General features: G+C 31.6%; 1 long non-coding RNA gene across 1 annotated transcript in view; it reads right to left on the bottom strand.

Annotated features, from left to right (window-relative positions):
* Positions 1–24,693, bottom strand: part of LOC143066565 (uncharacterized) — a 40,864-nt gene extending 16,171 nt beyond the window's left edge. Inside the window, exon 1 of the long non-coding RNA XR_012975672.1 lies at positions 24,205–24,693. This is a non-coding gene — a long non-coding RNA (uncharacterized LOC143066565). The remainder of the gene's footprint in view (positions 1–24,204) is intronic.
* Between the last annotated feature and the right edge of the window lie 3,193 nt (positions 24,694–27,886).

The following is a 27,886-nucleotide window of genomic DNA, read 5'->3' on the forward strand; positions in this document are numbered from 1 at the left end:
CTATTCAACGATTCAAAAGAACTTAAAGAAGTTAAGATCGATTGACCAACAGGAGATGGACAAAGGCTACAGTTGTATACCTCTGTTAAATCTGTGGAACAGTTTCATTTGGTTCGCTTTAACCTTTTTACACTTTCTTGTCGAGAAAGTTACTACTTAATGTGACTTAAGAATCGTATGATGGGTGATATATGAATAGCAGGAATTGATTACTCTGTCAATACATAGCTTCCGCTCCGGGTGAAGATTTTACATTTCTTTTGTATTCATTCCAATATTTTTCTGTTTTAAATTTGATCTTATGAGAGTTATATTGAACATCAGTATAATACCTTAATAAAAGACTGTATAGTAATCTATATGTACCGTTCTGGATGAGTTGTCATTAGTGTGTTGATGTTTTATTGACGCACATGTTTATAGTTATCAAGGGTACCAGGATTATAATTTATTACGCCAGACGCGCGTTTCGTCTACATAAGACTCATCAGTGACGCTCAGATCAAAATAGTTGTAAAGCCAAACAAGTACAAAATTGAAGAGCATTGAGGACCCAAAAATTCCAAAAAGTTGTGCCAAATACAGCTAAGGTAATCTATTCCCGGGATAAGAAAATCCTTAGTTTTATTTTTCAAAAAATTCAAAGTTTTGTAAACAGAAAATTTATAAAATTGATCACATAATTGATATTCATGTCAACACCGAAGTGCTGACTACTGGGCTGGTGATACCAGTTCACGAACAAATATTGAAAATGATGACAACATTGGTAGTTTAACACTTCAAATGCATGCATTCATGAAACCCGCCATTTCTTTTTGAAATAAGCAATATGACTAGATTCTTCAATCTCTCTGAAAAGGTTTCTTACAAAGTTGAAAGCCTAGTTTCATATAAATCATTATAAATCAGTTATTCTGTCAATAAACTAATAACCAGAAAAAAATTACTAAATGTAAACATTCTATAGGAATATGTTTTAGGAATTATTCATCAGTGTAGGTGGTTTAAGATAACACTTACAAATGAATTTATTATATAAATGATTTTCTAAACAAATGCAATTTTTTTTGTTACGATCGAAACGCCAAACATTCGTCTTTTTGTAATTTGATGATATTAAGGAACTAATGATATTATCTTTTTTTTCAAACACTGGTATGTGGTTCTTTTAAACTATAAAACACTAGTAAATATTTGTTTGCTTTAATGTGTATTTGGTCGTTTATTTACATCGACGTGTAGGAGAAGTGTTTCTATATTAAACATGTCATTGTGAAATTGTCCAAAAGCCGCAGCCTTCTTCCGTTTTTCCCTTATCTCAAAATTGTACAATAACAAGCGCCATTCTAAAAAGGCTTAACAGAAAGTCGATTTGTTCTTTTATTCACAAAGACGCGTAGGATACATTTATTCCTTTATATTATGTAATGCTAAAATGTAAGAAAGAAACAGCCTTCTTCCGCTTTTACCTTGATTGATTGATTGATTGTTGGTTGCTTAACGTCCAGTGGCAATTATTTCATGCATATTCAGGACGAGAACAAGTTCACAATAATTACAATAGGTAGGTTGATACAATAGAGGCCATCTTGGATGATGGTCGGGGAAATTTGGACTGCCACTGGAAAATGAGGGTATATTGGATAGGGACAGAAATTTTGCCTTGCAACAGGCCACCTACGGACCCCTCAAAGAGTTGTTGCAAGGGTTCTTAACGTGCAAGGAGCGTGGCACTCTCTTTACACGAGGCATCGGATTTAACGTCCCCCTTCTCACCGGACGTGACTGCGAACTTGATACATCCCGCACAGCCAAACGGACGCCCCACTTCGGCAAGCGTTTTACTGCCAGTCGGGAGAAGACCAAGTGACCATATTTCTATACCCCAGTCACCCTTATCTGAAGAATGGCAAAACAAATGAATAGCGTCATACTAAAAAAAAAAGCTAAACAAAGAGTCGATTGTAAAAGAAACTATATAAGGATTTGACCGGAGTTATTTTCAAATCCTGCCTTATCATGAATCGTTTATAGAAAATGAGTCTTATAGCCTCGTGAATGTAAAAATGCGTCAACAGAGTTGTTTTACCGATAAAACTCAAAAGGATCGAATATCATCGAACACACTCACATAAACTTAACTGAGTAAAACTATTTCATTCATAGAGGTTGTTTATTATTAAAGAAAAATCCATGTTCGTTCATTTGAATTCTTCTCTCTTGCAGCACGTTCTAGATTTCTGCTCGATAAGATAAAAAGTAGGAAAAATCTACGATGATCAACTTTATACAATAAATGATTAATTCTTCAGAACACTTTTGTTTATTTTCAGTTTTGTAGCGTGAGTGCATTGTGAATACTTCTTAAATAAATTCATTCTCCTGACCTTTCTCTTCAATTAGAAATTCGTGTTACTCATACTTTTTTCATTAATTTGGAATTAGCTTAGGGGTTGGTTAATCAGGAAAAAGAAAGTTAAACCATGTGAAGTAAATGTCCCAATAAACATCAAATGTTAAGGAAACAATCAATGAAATTATATAAGATGTTTAAGATCCAAAACAATAAACAAAATCTCTTTTAGTCTACAAATTAATTAAGAGCTATCTCAATGTGTGTTCCATATTAGACACATAAGTTGGCGTTATATCTTAACTCATATTATCATATTTGATTTATATCGTACTAAAAAGTATATCCAAATCATAAAAAGACTAAAATAAACTGTTAACAATGCATGGACCGGATTACATATATCAGAATTGTTTGTATTTTAGTCTAAACGCAATCGAACTAAGATTTAGCATTAATTAGATTTTACTCCAAGGATCTAACACGACTTTTGATTGATGATTTATTGATATTTTTTTTCATATTTTTTACCTTTTGATGCTGTCTTTTATTCATTGCTATCACTTGAAAAAAAAAAAAAAAAACGCAGACTTGCATCTATTATATTTTTCATGAAAACATATTCCTCCAAAATAATATTAATACAGTCTTCACATTTTTTTTCTACTTATACATTTCAAGTACAGAGCTTTTGTAACGATGTGTTATCTGTATTTTGAGAAGATAATTTGATTGTGTTAAGTCGGGAATTCCGGGAAAACAATTTTGAATTGGTAAAACAATATGAATAATAGGAAATATTCATTATTAAAGGCCGTTTCAGATTATACTAGTAAATTAATCATTATTAGATTATCATAGGGCAAACTGTCTACAAAAATGCATACTCGTCTGTTTGCAAAAAAATGTTATCAAATCCAATCGTCATACGTGAAGCTCGTACAGTCTTTTTTGTAATTTTAAGTTCTATAAGGAACAAATTACAATATAATCAGTTTTTTGTTAAATTTTAACAATATATATAACTAGCAATATTACAAAACAAGAAAATATAAGTGTTGCAATTAGAATTTTGAAAAATCGAATTTTAAACAGATAAAACAAAGACAAAAGCGATAAAAACAAAATACAGGCAATATCCCACAACATTTTACTAATACACTAAAATGTTTAGCACCACAAACATCATCAAACTGATGAATCGTCCATATTTGTCTACTGGTAACGTCTTGTTTCTTGTAATAATGGAAAATCCCGTGATTAGCCTTTCTCAGTTATATTTTTTTATGGGAAAAGAAACGAATTGTTGGTCTATGTCAATGAAACATATCAACATTCATCTTAAAAAAGATCTTCCATGACATCCAATCAAGATGTGTTTGCATACATAAAACTTGGTTCAGTAGATTCCATGTCAGAAGCTACCTTCTATAAAAAAATGAACACTAGAAAAATAGTTGAAAAGCAGATCAGGATTCCAGGGTAAATTTGAATAGGGAGAAGTCGATAACAACCGACAAAATCGAATGTAAGAATTAATCAACCAATTAAAAGTAGGCAAAACTGTCATGCTCCTGACTTGATGCAGGCATTTAAAAGAAGCCTCTATAATATGATGTCAGTTTGAATTTAAACACTGAAAAACATAAATAATAACTTGAAATTTAATTTTGATTATCCATATTGGACTGTTTATAAAGCATCGCTTGAGGTATATGTATATCATGAAGGGTTTGACATCGACGACCCAGACCTACTGCGCACACCACCACACACATCGCCCGTCGTCAACGAAGACATCAAAGAGGCAATACAAGCAGCCATACAAGCAGCACAACCTGATACTCCGTACCAGCAACACCAACGCAGTCGGAGTAAAATGAAGGCTAAAAGACAAACAGACTCCGGTCTTTAAAATAGGTTTTTCCAGTCCGCAATATCCAGACGGGATAGCCGGACGTAAAACATCCACATATCATCATATGTATATCATGGATTACAACGTAGATTTCAAATATTTTTTATATGATATTATTTTTTTTAATATTAGCTGATTTATATATTAAAGATATAGTCTTGAAACTTGTCTGCGTTTCGGAGAAAAAAATATATGATAACGTTTTAGTATATTTGATGAAAGATGTTACAGCAGTGTTCATATACTTCTAACATGTTTTATTCAATTCTTTTTTCACATATTGAATCACAGATCCTAGATTTCTACGAATATGTGCCGTTATAAAATCAACTTAAAAAAAAAGTTTTATGTAATGACTAATAAGATGGATGTCACGAATGGCACAGAAACTTCCTAACTAATTTTTAAGGAATACTGTTGATCGATCTTCTGGCTCTTACCTTTTTTAAATGTTATTTCTCTTTTCGTTTTTACATGTATGTTATGCCGTTGTATTTATCTATTCGAACCATTTTAACATTGGTGTCTCCCTCATACTTTTGCATCAACGATCCAACTATCTCAGTATATTAGGAAAAAGTATATATTGTCTATCGAAATCTCTGACAGAATCCATAAAGATTGTATAACTATGTCCTTAATTTACTGAATTATGTTCGAGCTATTTCGCCTGTGACCAACACTTTCCGTATGGAATTATTACTGACAGTTTTTAGATTGTGTTAATGTGATAAGCAACCTGGAAAATATATTGAGTCTTTTTATAGATACAATAATGAGGTTTGCACTTCGTCCATTATTTGATTTTTTAACTCGAATATCACTATCTTTTAAAGAGGGAACGCGCGCCTGGAGTTCAAAATTTGAATCATGGTATTCATATCAAGTTGTAAATAAAGCAGAAACGTCAGTATGGTTAAAGAAGGGGAGCGAAAGGTTAATTTAAAACTAAATCCATAAAATATTGACATCTAACTTTGTTTTTAGTGTAATATAGGAGAGTTTATGTCTTTAATGGAAATTAAGCAATTAAAAAAAAGAAATTCGATACCATGAAAGGTTGTCTATACTTGGGGAGACGTTATCGCTAGCAATAGCTAATTAATTGTCACATTAACTTCCGCAATAGCAACATATAAAAAAGGCTTATAAGCACATAATTAAGATAGTTTAGACTTTAAAAAAAAAATTCTTCTGACTTTTTTATGGAAATACTTGATTTCTTACTTACGCCATATATTGCATTTGGAGTTGTATAGATCCTAGATTTAATTTGCCCATTAATATCTTTTTCAAGAAATTGATCCAGAATGCAGAAATGTTGTCTTTGAAGTCGTTCTTGATTTCAATGTCATTTGTTATATTACATATGAGTACTCTCTGAAAATCCTATCAAAATAGTATGATAATGTCCTTAATTTACTGAATTATGAACAAAATAATTCGCCTTTGACTAACACTCTACGTATGAAATTATTACTGACAGTGTTAAGATGTTGTAACATGGTAATCAAACTTGATTTTTATAGTCTTGTTACAGAAACCATAATGAGGTTTGGAATTCGTACTTTATTTGGCCGGCTTTACCTTTTTTTTAATCGAGCGTCCCTTATGAGTCTTTTGAAGACAATGCTCGCGTCAAGCGTATAAAATGTTAATCCTTCGATCTATAATGGGCTGATTTACACGTTTTTTAAAAAAAAACAGTGCACCGGTTGGAAATTACCACGAAATGATTGTAGGAAACCCATGTCAGTATGCTAATAATAGGGAGGAGCGACTGATTAATTTTGAAGAAATTTCCTTAAAATACTGACATCCAACTTTGTTTGTATTGTTACATTGGAGAGTGTCTGGTTTTTACCGGCAGTTAAGCAATTAGAAAACAAACTTAATGCCCTTTAATGGTGTCTATTCATACTTTTGGAGACGTAATAGCGGGCAATAGCACATTAATTGTCACATTTGCTTCCGCAATCACAACATATAAGAAAGGCTTATAAGGTTATTTAGATATATTAAACGTACATAAAAAAACATTTCCGACAAACTGTATAAGAAATCCTTGATTTCTTACTTACGTCATATATTGCATATGATGTTAGTCATAGATTGTAGATTTACCCATTAGTGTCATTTTTAAGAAATTGATCCAGAAGAAAAGCAGATGTACTTGTCTCTGAAGTACTTATTAATTTCAATATCTTTGGATATAGATACATATGAGTATGAAAATTTATGTTATTGAGATCATTAGTGTATGTATGGCGAAATAAGAGGAAAATTCGTCTTTTATTTTCTTGTATTTGTGCCACTTTTTCCCCGAATACTTCGTCATATGAATACATGAACAATTCAAAGTGATGTAATCATCAGTCATTGATTTATTAATCCTTAACCAAAGCCAAACCTACTAAGGAGATACAGCGACCTCATATGATCTATACGCACACCTTACCATATGCATAAGCCGAACCTACTAAGGAGATACAGCGACCTCAAATGATCTATACGCACACCTTACCATATGCATAGCGGTGACCTTCCGTAAATTATCATCAAGTCGATGTCTAGATTATAAGATATTATGAAATTACAAAATCGAATATGATTATATATGCGTCTCCAGTTAAATCTATAGATCCATAAAATATGATGTACCGATAATCTTAAATAATTTGTAACAAAGCGGAAATGCTTAATTCAGTGATCTCAAATGATATGTACGCGCACCCTATTTTTTCAATGGCGTGGACCTTCTTTTAATCACCATCATGTGATATAAGAGGGGCGAAAGATACCAGAGGGACAGTCAACTCATAGATTAGAAATAAGCTAACATCGCCATGGCTATAAAATGAAAAGACAAACAGACAAATATTAGTACACAAGACACAACATAGAAAATTAAAGACTAAGCAACACGAACCCCATCAAAAACATGGGGTTATCGCAGGTGCTCCGGAAGAGAAAACAGATTCTGTTCCACCTGTGGCACATAGTCTACGAATATATATATGTGTTTCTAGTTAAATTTATAGCACAATGTGAACTATTGTATCGATGATCGTAGATGAATTGTACGAAAGTTTAATGCTTATAATTGATCCGTTTGCAAGAATCGACATGATGTATTGAACTATATACATGTATGATGGGTTTTTAATAAAAATGCAAATGATGTTTAAAGAGAAGCGAATGACATTAAATGTATGTACCAATTAATATTTTTAAAAAGGCACAACTTTCTACAGTTTTTACCTTTAGATAGATAAATAAATACCGTCATACTAAAAAGAGTTTAAGAAATATTCGATTGAAGTAAAAACTATTTAAGGATTAACCCGTGTCTAAATTTAAAATTTAGCTAAATTAATAATGATTTCTTTAACGAAAATGGGTCTAAGATTTGTAGATACAGAATGAGGTCATATAAGTGATTTTACTAATAAATAAAAGTTAGCACGACTAAATATATATAATGGAACACAAACACACACAAATAAATTTATTCATTCCCATTTCATGGGTTACTATTTTTCTAATTGTTTTGTTTCGTTTTGGTTGTTTATTTTACATTTTCTTTTTGTACGTAGTTCCCCTAGGTTCAATGAATACAAGGGTGAAAGCTACAAACAGCTTTTAAGAACAAAGAATAATATGGTAGAGCTAAATTGTGGATTTACAATTATGAGTGTTTGTCGTATACTTTTAGAATATATTCATTCTTTTTGGAAAAGTTTTATTTTAAAACAAGAGATCGTAGCAATCATACCCTTTATTCTTATTAGATGAGATATTGCTAAGGAACAGATTAATCAAGAAAAGGAAAGTAAAACCATGTAAAACAAATTCCTCAATAACAATAACATGCAATCTATGAAATATCAGAAAAACTTCAAAACGATAAAGAAATGTTTGGTCTACACAGCTACTTTTTCATAGGTACTATTTCTGTACTAAAATATATAGTACTGGAAATTTACTTTTAATATTCAGTACTATTTTGTTACTCTAAAATTATTGTAATATTCAGGTACCTGTATTTTACAGTACTTTATTTGTACTTGAAATTTAGGGACTATAGATTTTTGGTTACTACCGTTACATTTTCAACATTTTGAAAGTTTTTCTATTTTAAATCTCTTAAAGTTATGATTTTCAAACATTGAATATTGTATTATTTCTGTACCAAAATATTGAGTACAAATCAAGTACTGTAAAATACAAGTACCTAAATATTACAATAGTTTTAAAGTAAAGAAATAGTACTAAATATTAAAAGTAAATTTCCAGTACTACATATTTTTAGTACAGAATTAGTACCTATGCAAAAGTAGCTGTGTACAAATACATTAGTATTCTTTATGTACTTTATTGAATACATAAGTTACCTTAAGCCCTTATTTGTTTTAGACTAAGGCTTTATTGTATGTCCTTTTTGATTTAATAGTTCTACTACTGTCTGTTTTGGTTCATTTACATATTTGGCTTTCAAATATCAGACTTTGAGCGTTCCTGATGGTGGGTAATCCAGAAAATTTTCCGAATGCACGAAATTTCTAACGTATTGCTTTTGTTTCTATTTACAGGGATGACGCGCAGCAGATTTGAAATGAAACAGGAAAATGAGCGAACGTCAAATATTTTGCTATACAACAGGCCATAATGAACATACATTTATGTTCAAGTGTTGAGTAAGTTTCCGAATGATTGATCCCCTTTCCATCTTATTACGTAACACGCTGTGAATTCCGTATAAAAACAAGTACATAATCCTACATTGATCATTTTTTGTTTAGCTGATTATGGAATTTTCAATAGCAGTCAATAGAATTTCAGTGATGTAATGGTATAAATCTTCGTGGGGACAAATATTTGTTTATGTTTGTTAGTCACTGCAGCTTTGGTTTAAATAAGTCATTGCTCGTTTCAAGTCGATTGTTTTTCTTTTCTTCAGATGATGAAATTAAGTAATGTGTATTCTAAAAGTGTTTGTATTTACAAAAAAAGTGTAAACCTTCAAATTTTAGTTACTTAGGAAACAGTAAAAAATAATTTCCCAAAAAAGTTTCATTTTTACCTACGTCACCGAAGGAGAAAACAAGTATAATAACCGCTCAACTTCATCCGTTCTTCGGTCCGTCTGTCCAAAACACCTTAAATATGTGGCTTCTATGAAATGAACTTATCTAGTGTTTGGTCTACAGTTACATAATGTTACGTTTGTATCAAAGTTCGTTTCTGTTTGTGTTACTTTTTAGTGTTGTGTTTCTGTCGTGTCGTAGTTCTCCTCTTATATTTGATGTGTTTCCCTCAGTTTTAGTTTGTAACCGGATTTGTTTTTTCTCAATCGATTTATGAATTTCGAATAGTGGTATACTACTGTTGCCTTTATTGAACACTTCCGCTTTGCCTAATGTTTCAAAAGGTTACAGCACTCATTGTACAGGGAAATCAATTATCAAACTTTTCTTGGTTTCTACTAAGTGGAATGGTTTGATACTGATCTGCAGCTTTATAATGTTGAACTGTAGACATAGGTATTCATTCTGTCATTGATATTTCAAAGCATTCAGACAAAGAATGAAACCTTCAGTTTTAATTTGGCAATGTGTAAAGCTATTTTATGAGGTTAACTTTTTTGTTTTTATTCTTAAATTGAATCAATATATCTCTGCAATGAAATAATCAATTAATTTACAATTGAATGAGTCATATTTCAATTAATGTTAAAGGAAACTCATAGCGGCTCTTAAATTATGCTTTTACGAGATAGTTCGATACGGAAAACGATTTATGAGTAATAACTTGGATATTTGACATTCACTTCAACTGTGGTTCCTCCGAGGATATCAAACAACTGAGAAAATCAGTCCCTCTAATTATCTTAAAAACTTACTCATTGCTTATTGTGATCTCATGAATTGGCGCCAAATGATGTTTCTATGATTCTATATAAAAAGAGATTACTCTTTTCACTTTTGGCGTCGCAACCGATCTTCTCTTTTCATTTACTAGTATTCTGTTTTGTGTTATTGTTAGATTAAATGCTATTCGATGGCTGAATATCTGTTCAAAAATCAGTTACAAAAAATAAAATTTGAAATGTTCTTTCGGTTGTTTTTCTCAGTCTTTTAAACATTTGCCTAAATCAGGTCAGGAATACTACAGATATATTGGTTGACCTTTGTATCATCTTAGATCACCACAAAGCTTAAAATTTGAAAACTATTATAACAGATGGCACATACTTAGAATAATTTGGATATGAAAATGTTAACTGTTTACTTCTTGATATTTTATGGACGTCAAAAAGAATAGAATACAATTCCGAGAGACTGATATAAATAGCGTTTATATTTCGTTTAATTTAAAACATTTTAGGGCGGTACCAAATACCTTCATTATCCCCCTACTTGTTTCATTTTCATTAAATGTTGACACTATGACACTATATTTACTTTGACCCTTTGACAAAAATATATAAAAAAACAACAACAAAAAAAAAAAAAAAAAAACACGCACATTATCGGAATAAATTCATTGGATATATAGAAGTTTGAGAAAACGGACATGAAACAATAGATAGAGGGAGTTGAATCCTAAGATTCGTGCTAATTTTCTTAATTTCAAAACAGGCATTTTTGAAAGGTTTTTTATAAAGCATGCAAGTACCAAAATATTGACTGACTACTGACATGACCGAGCTGGTGATACCATCAGAATCTGCAGTTGAGTCATAAGAAAACAAATTCGATAGTTTCTTGTTTGCGTATATATACTTGGGAAAGGAATTCAGATGACGTAATCTTTGACAATAGCACATTAATTTTCACATTAACTTCCATAAATTCCGCCTTAACAAAAACCTATTGGAACAACTTACAGATTATTCAAGCTTGTATAAAAACAATCCCTATTGACTGTGTATACGAAATGCTGGTTTTCTTACTGACGTCATAATTATATTGCATATGGGGTTTATCATAGATCCCAGATTCGATTTGCTATAAGTGTCATTTCAAGAAATCTGTCCATAAATATAGAAATGTTTGTATCTGAAGTATTTATCAATGGATATAGGAAATATGAATACTCTCAGAAAAAAAGATTAAACGGAATGTTAGAACTGCATAAATGCATGTGAAGATAAAATCGTGAGGATTCTGCATTATTTGTTTTCAAAAATTTTTCCTTACAAATATTGGAAAAATTTGTCATATGAATACAGATACACGACAGATCATCAGAGACGAATAATACCATTGCAAAGGCTAATGCATATTGGATTGGATTATCAGTCGGCCAAATTCATCATATATTTAAAACAAAATAGAAAATTTTGCGGTGTTTTGTTTGAATAAGAATATTGTTTTACAATTTAGAAAATGAAGCTAAAACTTGTTGCTCTGCGACCTATAAAAGGTATGGCAAAGCCATTTTATATAGTATTGAACATACACATATTGAAAACATTTTATGAAGGTCCTCATGAATGTTTCATGGCTTTAAAATTGAAGGAAACATCCAAACATAATTTTGTGATATCTAAGTAAATGAAAAAATGAACTCCTATAACACCATCAAATAGAAGATTTATTGCCTCAATTTCTACAAAAAGATGATAATAAATTATAAGAAATCAAACCTAAAGTATGTAAACCTTTAGTAATTTTCTCTGCAGAAAAGATCAGTGTGTTATTCCTAGATACCGCATTAGTCATATTAGAATGACACATGTGTATCTTTTAAAAAAATAAAGATGAATCACAGTGTATACCTTGCAACTGCAAGTATACAATCAAACATGTTTGAATAACTTGTATTGACTTTGTTCATGTTAAGAAGAATTTCAATGCCAATGATATGAATTATTTATGTGATAATGTACCAATTAAGAATATTGTTTCATTCTTAAAAGAAGTTTTAATATATTGTAAAATATAAAAATGCTGTATAAATTTAAGATTATTTTATTTTTTATCACCGTGGCTATCTTAGTATTGAATTTAACTTGTAAATAAGCAATTTGCTTAAGACTTGAGTGCTTGTATATTAAAGGACCTTTTGTCTGGTTTAAAAGACAATAACAACCAAAACCAAGGAGTAAACAAAGACTCATCAAACCAAAAGACATTTACGTCAACAGTTATAAATAATAAATATGAAACGACACGAACTCCACTAAAAACCGGGAGTGAAATCAGGTGCTCCGGAAGGGTAAGCATTTCCTGCACCGTATACCGGACCCGTCGTGTTATTTCTTTGTTCAGTTAGGTAATGATGGAAGGTGATTATGACTGAAGAAGAATATCAGATATGATTTCTAACACACTTTTGTCATAATGGACAATCAGCTCATGATGGGTACCGTAACATTTCTTGAGTGATGACCTTAATTTGATTGATTCATAGCCCTGTCTTAGCAACTTTTGAGAAAGCAGTATTCCTTGTTCAACAAAATCAACGTACTTTGAGCTAGCTCTAGAGTAACGTATCAATCAAGACACATATACTCCATATGCTGGTGACGCTGGGATGTTGCTACACAGAAATGGAAAGTTGACTATAGGAAAATTAAAATCATCGCGTTTGTCATAAATTTTGGTATTCAACCTACCATCAGTAGTCATTTCGAGAAAAAGGTCTAAATATGAAGCAGATTTATCTGTGTCGGTAGTATCTTTAATATCAAGTTCACTTGGATATATTAAATGTAAGTGATCACTGAATCCATTATTATTAAGAGACAGTACATAATCAATATACCGAAATGTGAAATTAAAAGACTGGGCTAATTTCTCCTTTCTGTACAAAATAGGGACGAAATATACCAAAGGGACAGTCAAACTCATAAATCTAAAACAAACTGACAACGACGTGGCTAAAAATGAAAAAGACAAACAGACAAACAATAGTACACATGACACAACATAGAAAACTAAAGAATAAACAACGTGAACCCCACCAAAAAACTAGGGGTGATCTCAAGTGCTCCGGAAGGGTTAGATCCTGCTCCACATGTGGCACCCGTCGTGTTGCTTATGTGATAACAAATCCGGTAAATAGTCTAATTCGGTAGGTCACATTCATGAAAGGGAAGGGAATTGTAGTTACGACAAAAGGAACATATCCGATATCATTTTTGAAACGGTTATTCCATAACGGTCAACCAACTCGTCCGTAAAATTTACGAAGGGATGAGTTCAACTTCACCATTTGGAACTCTTGGTTTAATAGCTTCCTTGTGAGCAGCAACCCTCTATCAAGAAAATCATGATAGGAAATGCAAGCATGGGAATATCGTATTAATTGTGAGATATATACCCCGTATGCAGGTGATGCTGGAATGTTGCTACTTAGAAATGGAAAGTTCACAATTGAAAAGCTGAAATCATCTCTTTTGTCGTAAAGTTTTGTTTTCAACCGACCTTCATTGTCAATTTTTAGATGTAAGTCAAGATATGAGGCCCACTCAATTGTATCTGTAGTATCCTTTATCTCTAGCTCGATGGGATAGATGCGTCCCACATAGTCACCAAATTTTGAATTATGTAGTGAAAGAACATCATCTCTTTTATATTCATTTGATAAAATTTACTGTTTGCAATAGCATAAATTGTTCTATATAATAATGATGTTCTTATCACTTGCAGAAAACCCTAGCCGTATTTGGCACAACCTTTTTCAACTTTTGATCCTCAGAGCTGTACAACTTTGTACTCCCCCCTTTTTTTTTGGACTTTCGAACTTTTATATCTGGGCGTCACTGGTAAGTCTTGTGTGGACGAGGCGCGTTTTTGACGTATTGAATTTTAAACCTGATGCCTTTTGTTATCTATTATTCATGTGTTTCTTTGCCTAATACGTTCTCCTATTTACTTGTATTGTAGTCCTGTATTATTATGTTCTCATTTTAATGTTATATTTAACAATGCCATCAAACTGCGAGGTTTGGCATGCCACAAAACCAGGTTCAACCCACCATTTTTTTCTTTAAAAATGTCCTGTACCAAGTCAGGAAAATGGCCATTGTTATATTATAGTTCGTTTCTGTGTGTGTGGGTTTTTTTACGTTGTGTTTCCGTTGTGTCGTTCGTTTTCTCCTATATTTGAGTGTGAATTCACATTACTATAAGACGTGTCACGGTACTTTTCGATCCCAAATTCATGTATTTGGTTTTGATGTTATATTGGTTATTCTCATCGGATTTTGTCTAATGCTTAGTCTGTTGCTGTGTGTGTTACATTTTAATGTTGTGTCGTTGTTCTCCTCTAATATTTAATGCGTTTCCCTCAGTTTTAGTTTGTTACCCCGATTTTGTTTTTTGTCCATAGATTTATGAGTTTTGAACAGCAGTATACTAATGTTGCCTTTATCTATATAGCGGAAAGTGAGTTAAATGATATTGCTAACTTCTTATCTTTCTTCCTAAAAAGTTCCTGCATGAAGTCAGCCTCATAATAATAAAGAAACAAGTCGGCAAGTAGAGGGGCACAGTTTGTTCCCATTGAAATGCTGACAGTCTGTTGAAAAACACGTCCTCCGAACGTAACAAATATGTTGTCAATCAAGAAATCAAGCATCTTGATAATAGCAGTTTCAGAGAATTTTTTGTTTGAATCAGAGTAATCCTTTACAAAGTAGGATTTATCCCTCCCTAAGACAAGATACTTGTATCTACGTTGGCCATTCTTTTTTATGAAGCAAAGCAATACCAACTCTTTCAATTTGTCTTTTAGTTTGGAATGTGGAATACTTGTGTAAAGAGTAGAAAAGTCAAATGTTTTAATACTGTTACAAGATGAAAGAGAGTTAGATTGTATGTACTCTAAAAGATCTTTGGAATTTTTAAGTATCCACATCTGATTTACGCCACCTCTAGAATAGGCAGTTTCACAATAACTTTGAAGCCCGTCTTTGATTGCTGATAAAATAGATGTTAATAATTTAGAAAGAGGTTTTTCGTCTACATAAGACTCATCAGTGACGCTCAAATCAAAATATTTATAACCATCTTTCTGAGTCGTCAGCTTGCGTTGACAAAATTAATTGATGTAAGAAATAGTCATCGATTTGGAAAGCCTTAATTAAAGCCGTGCTTACTAAGGAGATGCAGTAACCTCAAATGACTTTTAGCACACCCTTTTATATTCAAAGTAGTGACCTTCTGTAATTAACCATTATGTCAACGTCTAGATTATCAGATATCTAATCACGATTTTTCTCAAGAAAATCAGTCTAAGCTTTGTAAATATGGTATAACGTCAAACGCAGATGGTTTAACAAATAAAAAAGTCAAACGATTAAACATTATTGAACACACTCACAATTAACTTAACTTCAGTAAAATTGCGAATGGAAACGGGGAATGTGTCAAAGAGACAACAACCTGACCAAAGAGCAGAAAACAGCCGAATTTCACCAATTGATTGAAAGTGGAATAAATACACTTAAGTTATTAAAGAAATCTGCTATGATTATTGTAGAAGCTGACATAGTGACATCCTCAATATTATTGTTGCATAGTTATATGTGGAAAAACGCATTCAATATCAAAAGGCAATACTTGTATTTAAATTATTGAATGATATGGTTTCTAACTATTTAAATCATTGAATGATATGGTTTCTAACTATTTACAAGAAAACTTTATTTTACTTATTCTAATGTTTATCAAAATTATAGTTTACGTTCATCTGATGAAAAACTATAAAATCTTTCGAAGCCAAAAACTACTTTTTTGAAGAAAACATTTGCATATTATGGTTTCTCAAATATGAAACAGTTAACCACAAGAAATAAAGATGAGTAATACACTTGTATCTTTTAAAACAAAATGTAACAATTTTATCATAAATTGTGCAAATTAATATGCTCTTTCATTAATTTCATTATAATATTGTACGTTATACATATGATATTATTATTTTGAGGACTCGCTACAAGATTAGTTCTAACCAATGGGATTATCCTTTTGAAATAAAGATACAGTAGAACCTGTTTAAACCGAACCTCTTCGGGACTTAAGATTTTGTTCGGTTTTGGCCAATATTCGGTTTTATCAGGTTCACAACGCATGCAATTTGATATGACGGTGCTTAAGAACATGTTTGGTTTAGACATGTTTTCGGTTTATACAAGATTCGGTTTAGTCAGGTTTCACTGTATTTTATTTATTTATATAGGTACGGGTCTGCAACATGGCAACACAGCGATGAAATCCCGAAGGTGTGCTTCACCTTGCCCCTAAACAAAACTGTGTACTAGTTCCGAAACAAATTAATGAACTAAAATTATAAAATCCCACAAGCCTAGCAAAGTTCAGATGCTCCTGACGTGGGACAGGCGCAAAAATGTGGCGGGGTTAAACATATTTTGTGAGATCTCAACCCCCACGCTATACCTCTAGCCAATTATGAAAATCACAAACACATAGCAATACACAGTTAAAAAAAGTCCGAGTTCGATGTTAGAATAGATAACAAAGAAACTAATCAAAATGCGGTGATGCATAAATTAGCAAAGGACTACTAGAAGTAACTGACATGCCAGGTCCAGACCTCAATTAAACTAATTCAAGGTTACGTCTTCATCATATGAATATCAAGCCGATTACAAAACAACAGAGTATTTTTTTTAGATTGAAAATCATGAAGCGTGCGTGTGTTGCTAAATACTTCTAAAATAGTTCATTTCTCCTGGAATTACTTCATTCTAAAACAATAAATTCGTATCAATCATACTTTTGTTCATTAAATATGAAGTCGCCCAGGAACTGATTAATCAAGAAAAAGAAAGTTAAACCATGTGAAGAAAATGCTTCAATAAACACAAACAGCTCAGAAAACAATCAATAAAATGTCATAAATGTTTAACTTCAAAAACAATAAACAAATCTTTTTTTAATCTACATATTCATTTAGAGCTTTACTGATAGACTTTCTGTATTGAACATATAAGTATGCTTAATCCCTTCACATGTTTGTTATATTTTAAAATAAAACCGCTTATTCGGGATAATTTTTGTTGTTTTTAAGTTTTAAGAGGTAATTTTTGGATAATTTTATTTAATGGGTCCCTGCTCTTATTAACTTGATCCTTTAAAAAAAGGTTTATATTCTGCCTCTGTTCTTATTTTCCAAAGTGAAAAGTTTTAACGTCTAGTGACATATATTTATTAATATATAATCAGGAAAAGAACGAAAAAAACAAACAACCAATTAACGCAATAGGTACAATATGTACGTAAATCAAGGTATGAAGGGCAGCAGATGTGGACTAGCACTGGGAAATAAGGGAACGTTGGATATTGTCAAATATTTTGCTTTGTAACACTACTGACACTTAATATACTTTTCATGTTTCCTCAGCACAAATGTTGCAAAAAGTGTGGCGCTTAACGGATTTAACGTCTTCATTCCTGTCAGACGTACAGCGAATGGTATGCATCCAGGGCAGCAAAACCTTAACCTACTTTCGTAATAGATTTACTGTCAATAAAAGTTAATTTACAAAAAAACTGAACTCCGAAAGAAATGTTGTTATCCATTTGAAACAACTAAAACTCTTGTAGAAGGCTGAAAGATTGGGTTTCTTTTCACCTCATTGCGTGTAAAGCTGGATGTTCTTATCACAAACAAATGACCTAACCCACATACATCGTGTATATTTTTGAAGCTCATCATGGCGTTTCGTAATTATTGTCAGCACTATTCCAATGATGTAATAATATACAATGTCATGATGACAAACTACATCTTTTATACAACGATAAATATTGTTTGTCGTCACGACATTGTTGGTCTACAAATCAATTTTCAAATGAGTCATTGCTTCATTGCATAGTTGTTGTTTTCTTCGTGTTATGAAATAAGAAACAGTTGATTAATGTCTACTCAAAAGTGTTTCTATATATATATAAAGAATAAACCGTAAACTTAGTTTACTTAAACAAATTTAAAATTAACTTCCTGGGTTTTCCATTTAAAGTTTAATTAGGTTTATCAATTGAAATGTGTTACTCTTGCAAATGCAATAAAAAATGGAATCGATATAAATCAACCATTTTTTTTTTTTATTTTTTCTTATGCAGTAATCTGGCTTTTTCTAGTTTCCTAAGGTAGTTTTAAACAAAACAGGATCGCATGATTGTTCCTGACAAAAGGAAACTTAATATTTTGACGACGACCATTGACAACAAACAAAATTTTTTATGAATTTTCTACATTTTTTGTCATTTTAGCAATTTAGGACGAGTGTCAATTGTAATTAAACCATTATTATTCTTTGAAATATGTTTTTATCTGAATATTATTCTAGAAACAAGCGTTATACGTACGGCTGTCTTATCAACATGTCTAACTACAGCGTGGTCGGTACACCTGCTGGTAAACTATCAGTTATCGTAGTAAACAGTATCTACACAGTAGCAAGTGCTTCGGCATTGGCTATCATCAAATGTTATATTTTGTATGTAAAAAACTCATCATAGATAACCAGTCCAAAAACATATTTTCGAACTACAATTTCCCTGAACTGGCATCATATAAATGTTATTTGAATAGTGTACCGACGTGCAAGTATAAATTGTATTATCGTGATCGTTGTGCGTTGTTTTCAATTATTTAACTTTTAATGTCCTTAGTATGTATCCTGCTATCGCAAGATATGTGTGTCCATAAACTCTCTGAAACTTGATTACAATATGTTAATATTACATCTTATAGCCAGTATAAAGAATTTAACTTTTAATGTCCTTAGTATGTATCCTGCTATCGCAAGATATGTGTGTCCATAAACTCTCTGAAACTTGATTACAATATGTTAATATTACATCTTATAGCCAGTATAAAGAATTTAAATTTTGTTTAATTTCCATTTACAATCTTATAAAAAGAAAATCAATACTTTGCACAAAATATATTTTTTTATATAAGTTTTGTTATATTTGTTGTACATTTTTATGAAAAAATAACATTTAAATTATAATATTACTCATAGAAATATTTTCTTCTAAACCGCCAAATCAAGGAAAGATAAATCAGGTGATTTTAGAACATACGTCTATCTGCATTAATTATATATACTATTATTGCACCTTTGATAACCATGTTGTTCTAATGTAAATATGTTCACACTTTTATTGTTTGTTAAAAAATGTTGTACTAACATAATCCATGTGGGGGCTTTAGTGAAATAAAATGTCTTATGTCTTATGTTCACAGGTAAATGAAATTAAGAGTTAGACAAGAGCATATGCGGATCCAGGGGGCGGGGGAGGGGGCTGTCAGACTCATTATTCACAAACTATTCTATTCAAGGGGAGAACGTGGTACGGGCTGTCAAAATTTCAAGTGTATGCATATACATGCATGGTCATGTATAACGGTATGAAAGATTGTCATAGTTTCCGGGAGCATTTTTTATTAACACAAGCGCCTTTTGTCTGTAAAAGAATCACTATCAAGGTCACAATGGCACCCAAAATAAATTAGTTTTGTCGATAACATGGTTTATAATCAAGTTTTTTTTTAGTTTAAATGTACTTTAATCATTCTAATTATTCTGATAATTTTTTGAGCTTTATTTTGCTATTCATTTAAGAATTGAATGCTTCTTTTTGTAAATTTATTGGGGTGTAAAAGCGTTGACCGAAGTACATTTTTTATGAAGCGCGCAAGCGTTTCATTCTAAAAATGTGCGCACGGTCAACGCTTTTACAACCCTATAAAGTTACAAAAAGAAGCATTCAATACTTATAATTATATGTTTTAGCTATGATCATGAAAACACGAATTTTATATATTTTTTTATTTAATTCACTGTGCACTTTACTGTTGGACCACGTGTTATCATGAATAAAAAGTTGTATTGAGCAATGCAACTGCTTACGGAATAACACGTGATGTGCAGTTAGCCAATCAGAAGAAAGTATTATAATGAAACATACATCTAATGTAATTATTTGATTGTATAGCTCAAATTTTGGGCACCATGATTGTTTAATAAAATTATCTTATCTTATCATTAGTGACGCACGAATACAAAGGTTAATTAAAAGACCGAATAACTTATTTCCTGTTTACAAAACTTTGAATTTTTTGAAAAACTAAGGATTTTCTTATCCCAGGCATAGATTACCTTAGCCGTATTTGGAATTTTGGATCCTCAATGCTCTTCAACTTGTTTGGCTTTATAAATATTTTGATATGATCGTCACTGATGAGTCTTATGTAGACGAAACGCGCGTCTGGCGTACTAAATTATAATCCTGGTACCTTTGATAACTATTACGAAGTTGAAAAACATTGACAACCAAAATTCAGAAAAGGTATATCTGGTCATTATATAGAACTATATCTTTCGAGGTACCTGTATGGTTTGCTTTGTTTTACTGTCTGCAAAGGGCTGTTCGTTCTGAATCTCGTTAGAGCAATGCAAGCATCCATTCTACCCAAATTTAAGTACAATAAAGACAACAGTAGTAAACTGGGGTTCAAAGTACATCATATATTAAATTTATTTTTGAAAGACTGATGCACTATATGTCCGACCCTGAAATGAGCGACAATTCACTTTTTTTTAGAGAGTTCTTGTTTGTAGACTCCATAAAACATTGCTCATAGAAGTAGTTTATTCTTAACCGCAAAATCCAGGGGAGATAATCTGGTATTTTACAACATACGTCAATTTCCACGTAAGTGGAAGACACGATTAAATCATTGTAGGCATATAAAAATCATTCAAGCAGATTTGAATGTTTTACAGACACTTCTTATGACATTGTTACAGAGTAACATCATATAAACAATACTGATGACCTGTCAGACCCACTATTCACAAATGAAGTGTCCATTTCAGGGAAGCACATGCTGTCATTTTCTTTGGAAATAAAATCTTATTTGGAATGCCTTTCGATTTTTGTCATCCAAATTTAAAGTGTATGGATCAGGCATATATATACTCATATATAACAGTATATCAAGATTGTCATAGTTTCCGGTATCATTTTTAAACACATGCGTCTTTGTCTGTAAACGACTTATTAATGACCCTCAAGTACAAAAAAAATATAATAAAAAGACATAATAACGGACGAAGTGGAAAAACATTGACAACCAAAATTGGTTAAATGTAAACGTGACCAAATATCTTAATATATTGAAAACCCACACTGTTGTATCTTCTTATTATATAAAACTATATCTTTCTCGAAGTACCTGAAAGTTTAGCTTTGTTTCACTGTCTTTTGTATGACAGTTGTTATCCATTCGTTTGATGTGTTTGGACTTTTGATTTTGCCTTTTGATTTTGGATTTTCCTTTTGAATTTTCCTCGGAGTTCGGTATTTTTGTGTTTTTACTTTTTTCTGTAAAGGGCCGTTCTCGTTAGAGAAAGCATCCATCCTATCCAAATTTAAGTACAATAAAGGGAACAGTAGTATACCGGGTTTCAAAGTACATCATATATTATTTATTTTTGAAAGATTGATGCACTATATGTCCGACCTTGAAATGAGTGACAATTCAATTTTTAAATAACATTTGACGTGTAATGTATGTCTTGTGTTAAGGCCAAATAAAAATATATGTGTGGTTCCTGTAACCTTACCGTCCCTACTTTTTCGGCTTAAAAATAACCTACCCTAAAGATTTTATTGTCATTTTTCATTAAGCACTGTTAAATTCAGAATGTTGCTCCCATAGACTCAATGTAAAAAAAAAAACATAAAATAAAATAAAATTCCTACCTACCTACCCTACCACACATACTTTTTTATTTGGCCTAAGCAGGACTTGTTTGTAAATTTCATAAAAAATGGCATAGTTAATCTAACAATTTGAAAGTTTCGCCATTATAGTCATTCATTTCAGAAATAATTTGGTTCCAATATTTATCAATATCAATAAAGATAACATCATAGTGCGAAATGTTCATATTTGCCAATTATATCGATGTATCAAATGTAGTCTGTTAATATCTTAAGTTGATAGCACTGATATACCGTTTGGTATTTAAAACATACACTCTTTTTCTTATTATGTGTTCATAGTTTTCTATTGAAATGTGAACACTTCAATATGCAACGATTTTTTTTAATACTACAATCATATATCTATAGTAAGTATAATAGGCTAAAGAATTGTTACATTTTATTACTTGTATCAATAACATTAATAAAATGAAATAACCATTTCATTTTGGTATTGGATTTATATTTTTTCATCTTTTTCCTATTATTTTGAAATTCTGAAACGGTTTATGTCAGCCCAAATGTGTTGGTGTAATCAATTATAGACTACTTTTCTTTCCTAGATATGGGACGGCTAAAATTAGAACTTCCCAAGAATTGAAATAAGTCAAACAACAAAAATACAAAACTGCAAGGAAAATTCATAACGGAAAGTGGCTTATCAAATGGCAAAATCAACAGCTCGAACAGATCAAACGAATGGAAATAGATTTCATGATAATTATGTTCAAGCACTGTACTTGTTAATTGTTCTGGGTTCTGTGTTGTTTGTTTCTATGTTGTTGTTGTTTCAACATGTTAAATGACTATGAACAGTACGCATTTTTATGTAAAACTTATATTTTGTCTAGTCTTCCTGTCTTAGATATACTTGTTTGTTTTCATTTTCTGTTTATTTATAATCCAGATATAAAAAGTAAAATCACAAATACAATGAACCCCGAGGGTAATTCAAAACGAAAAGTCCCTTATCAAATGGCAAAATCAAAAGCTCAAACACATCTAACGAATGGACAACAACTACTATATTCCTGACTCGGTGCAGGCATTTTCCTATATAGAAAATTGTGAATTAAACCTGGTTTTATCGCTAGCTAAACCTCTCACTTGTATGACAGTCGGCTAAAATTCCATAATATTGACAACGATGTGTGACCAAAACAAACAGTCATAATAGGTAAAAATATTCTTTTAAACTCACAACAATGTTTATTTAAACTAACTAAATATTACGTGGATATTAACAGATCATCTATAAGAATAAAAAATCAATGTTGAGACAAAGATGGGTTATATAGTTGTATGATGTTCAATAGGAAGAATCTTACCAACAGAATTAGTTATTCGATTTTTCACAGCTATAATATTGTTTGAATAACTAACGTGGAATTGGTTTTTGTAATGTGCATTCTTCCATGAAACAAATGCATCAAAATGTATGATCTATAACACTATAGAATAATTCCTGGGAATATGAAGAAAATCAACGTTGAATTAATGACTGCTAGCATTGAAATGCTTCATTTTCCGCTGAGTTATAAATGTAATAGATATACATTGTACGTATAACCAAGATAAGCTCCAAGAGTTTCACATAGAGAAAAAAAGAATGAATTTTCTTTGTATGCATATAATGGAACGATTGTAGTGAACTATTAAAGAAAATGCCTGTACCAAGTCAGGAATATGTCAATTGTTATCCATTCGTGTGGTGTGTTTGAGCTTTTGATTTTCCCATTTGACTAGGGACTTTCCGTTTTTAATTTTCCTCGGAGTTCAGTATTTTTGTGATTTTTCTATTTACAAAACAAATTGTATGTTTATAATTACATTTCTTTCTTAATACAAATAAAACATATTAAAAATAACTTTGTTTACAATCTAACTGATAGAAAACAATACGCAACTCATCGAATATAACGTTAGTATAATGAGAATCAGAAACTATACGTGTAAGAAAAAAGTAAAAAAATAACAAAAATACCGACCTCCGAAGAAACTTCACAACAGAAAGTTCGTAATCAAAATGAAATGGCAAAATCAGAAGGTCAAACCCATCAAACGAATTGATAACAACCGTCAAAATCGGCATTTACTTATCCAGAAAAATACACTTCTCAAACTTATTTCAACAGTACATAGAGAATTTAAAAAAAAAAGACAGTACTTACGTAAAACTGTAAATATAGGGAGGTTTATCAGCATGACTTCTCATTTTTCCTCACCATTTGTATTGATCAATCTACAAGTAGTATCCTTTGACATGAACAAAAATCACTAGTTTTATCTTACTATACAAATTCATTATGGAACAGAAATTGATCCAATATCGCGCACACGTTGGTTTCAACGGCATTCAATTAGCGAGTCATCAAATTATTTTCGTTCACTTATTCAGTTTATATTTATTAACTGCAGTTTTAGTCCAATTATAATTCATGACATCCCATGCTTTATAAATATATCGGTTTTGTGCTAAATTAAGCTTTTACTCTCAGGAAGGTATAAATTTCTCTAACGTTAATGATTTCATGTCGATTGCCAAAGATCAAATGTCAAACTCGTCTTTAAGTTTCGATTGAGACGCAACAATCACATAGCGAAGCAGTAGGGTTTCTATTCTTGTTTAACAACATCACATTTTGCTATTAAATGTTCATTCTTCTGCATACATATTTCAAGTCTGTGAATTGTCTGTGAATAAAGGGGAGGAAATGTTTCACTGTTTTTGAAAGTATTTCGTAATATTATCAGTTCATTATGATATCGAATTCAAGTAGAATGTTAATTGTGCCAAATGAAAGTTAAACTTTTGATGCTTACTTGTGCATCTCGTTTAAATGAATGAGGAACAGAGGGGTGATGCAACAAGATGCCATATCTCATTGAAATCATTTAAGGAACAAGACGTTGAACATTTATTGACACATCGGTAGTCAACAATGTTATAACTTATCAATCAATTTTATTTGAATATATAATATTACACCACATATGACCTGACTGCATTAAAGGTATTAATCCAAAACGTTTAGGAATTTTGGTTTTCAATGCTCTTCAACTTTGTACTTTTTTTTGCCTTTTTAACATTTTTTTTATTTGAGCGTCACTGGTGAGTCTTTTGTAGACGAAATGCGCGTCTGGCGTAAATACAAAATTTAATTCTGGTATCTATGATAAGTTTATTTACACATCTACCCTACTTGATAGATGTAAGGTCATGCTCTATTTGTATTTCATGTCCTACTCTATTTTGCTATCAATATCAAATATAAAGGATAAGCTCATCGTTTCATAGAATTGGGTATTCCACCTGGAAGATCATGGTTTAATCAAAAAAAAATCGACAATATGAAATTTAAAGAACTTATAAAAAGAACAGCAAAATTTGTAATCAAACCGTTAATATATGTCAGCTGTAAAGAGGGACAGTCAAACTCATAGATTGAAAATAAACTGACAACGCTATGGCTAAAAACAAAAAGACAAACAGATAAATAATAGTACAGAAGACACAACATAGAAAACTTAAGATTAACATAATTAAGCAACACGAATAATTGCAGCTAAAAGGTCCGTTTCGAAGTCGACCGAAACTAAAATGATGTACTAGTATTTTGACGAACCACCTTTGTACTTTTGCTTTTGAAAACTCGAATTCACAAGAAATTAATCTATATCAGTGTATCAAACCTTAACCCCGCCACATTATTTATGTATGTGCCTGTCCCAAGTCATGAGCTTGTAATTCAGTGGTTGTCGTTTGTTTATGTGTTGCATATTTGTTTTTCTTTCAATAAGGCCGTTAATTTTCTCGTTTGAATGGTTTTACATTGTTATATCGGGGCCTTTTGTAGCTGACTATGTGGTATGGGCTTTGCTCATTGTTGAATGCCGTACGATAACCTATAGTTGTTAATGTCTGTGTCATTTTGGTCTCTTGTGGACAGTTGTCGCATTGGCAATCATACCACATCTTCTTTTTTATACTTGCTGAAAAAGTTTAAAACTCGGATCTCTGTAAAGACTTAAGATAAAAATAAAAGAGCCAGTAATACTCACAATATCTTGGAATCCATGAAAAGAACGTCAAATCTGAAAAATACAAACAAGAATTTTGAAAGCATTTGGTTTTATTTATAGTTTGTTTCGTCTTTGTTTAGACTATCGCAGGTATAATAAATTGGCGATTATTGACGTAGTCCACTTCCTGGGCGTTGGTAACGCTTTTTGGTTAATTTGCATCTATTGTTTGGTTGTCAAAATAGGAGTACTTTTTCTCTGGGTAATTTGAAGGTTAATTGTATTTAAATGACGGAAACAAGAAAAAAAAAACAAGTTGAAGGTCGACATTAAGGTTGAATTATGTGAACGTTATTGTAACGGAACAAGTTTTGCATTATGACACAAGTCCAATTTACCAAAACAATAAACTATATGCGGACGTGATGATTTGTGTCCTTTCTTCTTTTTATGGTATAAATAAAAGACTAAGACTAACAAATAAAGTGATTCTTTCTGTTACAAATGTTTAATATTTCGGACACTTGTTGATGACTTTGAACAGATATAAATCTTTGAATGCGCATATCATGCATTTATTTATTTCTGGTATTTGTCGCGTGTCTATTAGACTATTACTACAAATGTGTCGATGTCACTGTTGGTAAGTCTCCGATGATATCAAATCTAAGTAGCTAGTGTTTTTGTACTTGTATGATATAACTGTGATACCGGTATTTCAGCCTCGTGAATATTTTTTAGATTTTGTTTCAAAACTTAAACAATTCAAATTGTGTCTCAAGATGAAGACGTGTCTATTTAAAAAAAAGAAGATGTGGTATAATTACCAATGAAACCAACTCTCCACAAGAGACCAAATGACACACAAATTAACAACTATAGGTTACCGTACGGCCTTCTAAAATGAGCAAAGCTCATACCGCACAGTCAGCTTTAAAAGGCTAGCATGTTTTGTTTGCTTTTGTTAAACAATATTCGATGGTTTCAAATTTCCTAAACACTTTTTTTGATTTGAGTCCATTAGTTAATTCGCAATGCATATATGCTGCATCTAATTGATTTTATCATTAGGTAATTTGTTTAACAACGAGAAATAAATGTTTAAGGATCCTGCACATAGAAATACCAGCAAGTCTCTTACAAAAGTAAATTGATAGAATGTTTTAAAATAAATGTTTGTTTTATGTTGGTTAAATTACATTTGATTATTTAAGTACAGCCAATACATCTGTCTACGGGTATCATCAGTCTGTTTTTCTGTCCGTTTTCTTCCATAAATGGAGTAAAATGGACGTTAGACGTTGACTGAAAATTGCCGTATTGCATCAGATTTTAGTCATCGTAACAATGTTCTTTCAATTAGTATTCCCTCACCAAAAGGTGACTGGGGAAGTGAAAAAAGAACGCTCTTTGTCTTCTTCCGATCGACATTGCAACCCTTTCCAAAGTGTAGCGTCCGTTTAATGCTGTTCGGGATGTACAAGTACGAAGCCACGTCCGGTAAATGTAAACATATGAATTTGATGCCTCGTGAAAAACGACCGCGAGTGGCACTCTCTTTGAGCTAAAAGACCAATTTCAACAACTCTTTAAGGGATTCGTGTGTTGCCTGTTGAATGGCAAAATGTTTGTCTTTATTAAAAATATGCTCATTTTCCAGAGGCAGTCTAAATTTCCCCCGGCCATCATCCCGTTTGACATCTATTATAGTACCTTCGAATTGAACTTCTTGTTAATTTGTATTTAGTGATGAACATGCTTGAAATATTTGCCACTAGACGGCAACAAACAATCAATCAAAATAATCTTATTATCCATGAACAAGATCTG

This window comes from Mytilus galloprovincialis, chromosome 3 (assembly GCF_965363235.1).
Source record: "Mytilus galloprovincialis chromosome 3, xbMytGall1.hap1.1, whole genome shotgun sequence".
Classification (NCBI taxonomy): Eukaryota; Metazoa; Mollusca; class Bivalvia; order Mytilida; family Mytilidae; genus Mytilus; species Mytilus galloprovincialis.